At 40.2% G+C, this 3,959-nt stretch overlaps 1 long non-coding RNA gene across 1 annotated transcript; it reads right to left on the bottom strand.

The window, feature by feature from the left end:
* Positions 1–2,696: 2,696 nt before the first annotated feature.
* On the bottom strand, positions 2,697–3,953 carry LOC117282914. The gene is made up of 2 exons (XR_004513839.1): positions 3,458–3,953; positions 2,697–2,807 (listed from the first exon to the last, which is right to left on the bottom strand). It is a non-coding gene; the product is annotated as an uncharacterized LOC117282914 (long non-coding RNA).
* Positions 3,954–3,959: the final 6 nt, after the last annotated feature.

Here is a 3,959-nt window from a genome sequence, read left to right as displayed (position 1 = left end):
TGGAGCCGCTGACAAACCGTAATTCTCAGTATCCGCCATATTGCCTCTTAACATTTCAATTTGTATTACCTCTTAATTACAATAATTTTTATGTGGAATTTCTCTTTACAATCCTTCTACTGAGCTAAAGTAGAGCCACACTGAATAATTTGCAAAGAACTAGAGACTAAAATTCCACTTTTAGCAACTACTGTGCACACTGGAGGGATATATAATACGTAGGTCATACCAAAAGTCATGAGCAACTTTGTTTTGCACGCAACCTGGGAACAGCAGATGAAAGGGAGTACAGTGGTAGGTGGAACCAGCTGTTGTGTTAACCTTGAGTGTCTTGTGACGTCAATAGCTTGCATCACATGACCAGTATCACTCCTAACAAAATGGCAGACAATGATGTGTCGTTTCGCCAGCGTGCTGTCATCAAATTTCTTGTGAAAGAGGAAATCCCTGCTGCAGAAATACACCAGAGAGTTCAGCATGCTTATGGAAGTGTGTGCGTGGGTGCGAGCAGTGTTCGAATATGGGTGAAACATTTTAAAGATGGGAACATCAGCATCGAAGATGAGCCTCGGAGCGGTCATCCTCGAATAGCCTCAACTGAACACAACAAGGAAAGGGTGGATGAAATCATTCAAGTTGACAGGCGTGTGACAGTGGACACAACAGCCCAAAAACTTGGAATAGGGAACAGTGCAGTACAGGAGATAATTGAAAGCTTGGGCTATAGGAAAGTTTGTGCTCGTTGGGTCCCGCGGTTATTGACCAAAGACCACAAAGGTCAGCGAAAAGCCATCACCTCAGAACTGCTGCAGAGATATCGACACGAAGGCAATGATTTTTGCTCTGTATTGTGACAGGTGATGAAAGCTGGTTTCACCATTTGAAGCTTGAAACGAAAAAGCAGCGTATGGAATGTACCATTTGCAGTCTCCTTCAAAAAAGAAGACAAAGACAGTGGCATCAGCTGCGAAGGTCATGGGCACAGTCTTCTCGGATGCAGAGGAGTATATTCTGGCCAAATTCCTGGAAACTGGGCAAACCATCAATGCTGCTCTTTATGTCAAGATGCTGCACAAGCTCCGTCGTGCATTATGCGATAAATGTCCAGGACTGAACTTCATCATCCTGCATGCCAAGGCTTGCCCCCAACACTGCTCGCCTCACATTGGAAGCAATTGCAAAGATGGGGTGGGAAGTTCTTCCACACCCCTCCTATAGCCCTGATCTGGCACCCTCCGACTACCATCTTTTCGGATTTGTGAAGGATCAGCTGCATGGTCAACGTTTTGAGACAAGGGAGGCAATTCAGAAAGCAGTGTGTCAGTGTCTTCGCATGGCTGGAACGGAATTTTACAGAAGGGGAATTTTCAAACTCCCAGAACACTGGGACAAATGTGTACAAAGAAGGTGCAATTATGTGGAAAAATAAAGAAAGGTCTGTAGATTGAGGTTGTGTATTTGGTTTGTCAATANTGCCAAGGCTTGCCCCCACCACTGCTCGCCTCACATTGGAAGCAATTGCAAAGATGGGGTGGGAAGTTCTTCCACACCCCTCCTATAGCCCTGATCTGGCACCCTCCAACTACCATATTTTCGGATTTGTGAAGGATCAGCTGCATGGGCAACGTTTTGAGACAAGGGAGGCAATTCAGAAAGCAGTGTGTCAGTGTCTTCGCATGGCTGGAACGGAATTTTACAGAAGGGGAATTTTCAAACTCCCAGAACACTGGGACAAATGTGTACAAAGAAGTGGCAATTATGTGGAAAAATAAAGAAAGGTCTGTAGATTGAGGTTGTGTATTTGGTTTGTCAATAATAAAGCATGTTACTTTACAAAAAATTGTTGCTCATGACTTTCAGTATGACCCTCGTAATAACCGCTGTCTCTGCTGGCTTCCCAGTTCTTATCTTGAGAAAATATGCCACAATATATACCTTTGAAACAATTAAAACTTTATTTTTAGGAATACTAGGCCAAAGTCAAGTTTGAAGCCCTCGAAAATAAAACTGTGCTGAATATAATAGTGTAATAGGTCACTGGAAAAGGACATTTTAATTGGGTGTGAAATAAGCATATAATGGGCTCCATCTCTTAACTGATGCAGCAATTATACCACATTTTCTCTGAATTATCCCCCCCCCCTTCCATTTTCTTTTTTGAGAAAAGATGTCTGCTTTCAAAATTCTAGTGTCCACAAGCAATGAAATTTGGCAGGAATGCTAACCTCTGCTGGAACCAGAATCTCACAAAATATTATTCAAATCTGAGAGTGCTGGGTTGTGACCTGTGTTGATATAGCATGCATGGAATGACCCAATTCTTATATTGTGAATGTTATATTTAGGTAAATCCAGATAAAAATGGAATGTTTGTTTTTTGATCTGTGACTCATTCCATATCCAATGGTTGTTTCCCAGCCTGTATCTGGATCTATTTTTGAATATGAAATAAATTGAATTGAATTGGAGTAGCAGTAACACTCTACATTTGAATTCAGGAGGTATTTCATTTGAATCTCAGCTGAGACACTGAATATTGTAACTGTGTCCTTCCAGGCAAATGTCAGAACTGGACCTCAACTACACCACCACAACTGATTATTTGCACCTTTCAACACTACGGAGATGGATTAAAAAAATGAGCATGTTGATATAGAACTCACCCCATGTTCAGTCTTAATTTCAAATGACATAAATGGAGGCACCTCCTCCTGTTTCACATGAATCAGCTGGCTTCCACTCTCAGAAGATGTAAGACACATCTCACTGTCTGAATTAGGTTCCGATTTAATCAAATCCATGATATGCTGCAAAAAAGGGATACTGCTACACAACAATACATACAGCCCAATTATATAAGGTTGCATCTCGTCCAATATTACTGTATTTCTTAGATACAGGTATGATACCTGAACAAACTATTCTACCATCCTTAATTACACACTGTCAGCTTATCTTGAATCATAACTATGGAATACTGGATTAGCAATGAAGACAAAGAAAGCATACAACATGGTTGTTTCTGCTTTACTTTACTAGACTATCTCCATTTTGAGTTCTTCGTAGATCAAAATGGAGAAACGGCTGTCAAAATCAATTGGAAATTCAATAAATTGAGATTAAGAGAAACTGTGCATTTATTGCACCTAATTTCAAACACACTGTCTTCTTATTTGAGGATTCAAATACATATCAGAAGCAAACTGTAGCAAAAAAAAAAAAAATTTGGAAGTATCCTAGCTGCAGATGTATTTGGAGTCAACAGTTCATAAGCACAGTGTGTAACCCTGTGTCAACAGGCTCATGAATATTAATGTAATAATGTTTTTATCCCATACATCTAAGAATAATCCAAATATTTTACTATGTATTTAGAAAACTTATTCATTCTATTTCTTTGCGGTTAATTTAATAACAGACAGTTGCTCAGCAAATGATGGACTGATGAATAACGTACTTCATGGGTTCGCAAGGTGTGACTTCATGTTAGGTATAAGACTATCTCACACTTGCCTGGAGGAACTGAGTAAAACCACGAATATCCTCACGATACGTTGTGATGGTGGTGATCGTGGATATAGTCCGCGCCTGGAGCGCGATTCGCAACGGGCGTGCTTGGTAATTGCTCCCTAATTTACTCTATTCAATCTATTAGATAAAATCCCGATCATGTGAAATGAACGCAAGTACCAAAAAGGTTAATTCAAGTCGACTCTTCAAATCGTGATTTCTTTTGGTCATGCCTATGCTACATGATATATACGTAATAATGCTCACGGCAAAGCATTACTTTAACTGACCTAACTGACAACGCATATTCAGTCTACATGACGTTACAGATGCAACTTATTCTCTTAGAAAACGGACATTGGGAATACCATAACCTAAATCACACGGCGTAGATCCTGCGAATTACGTTACCATCTCAGTAGCCAAACGAAACCAAAAACCAAAAAAAA

Source organism: Cryptotermes secundus, unplaced genomic scaffold (assembly GCF_002891405.2).
Source record: "Cryptotermes secundus unplaced genomic scaffold, Csec_1.0 scaffold5539, whole genome shotgun sequence".
Taxonomy (NCBI): domain Eukaryota; kingdom Metazoa; phylum Arthropoda; class Insecta; order Blattodea; family Kalotermitidae; genus Cryptotermes; species Cryptotermes secundus.
The sequence above is the reverse complement of the archived record's forward strand: the minus strand, read 5'-3'. Positions and strand labels throughout refer to the sequence as shown.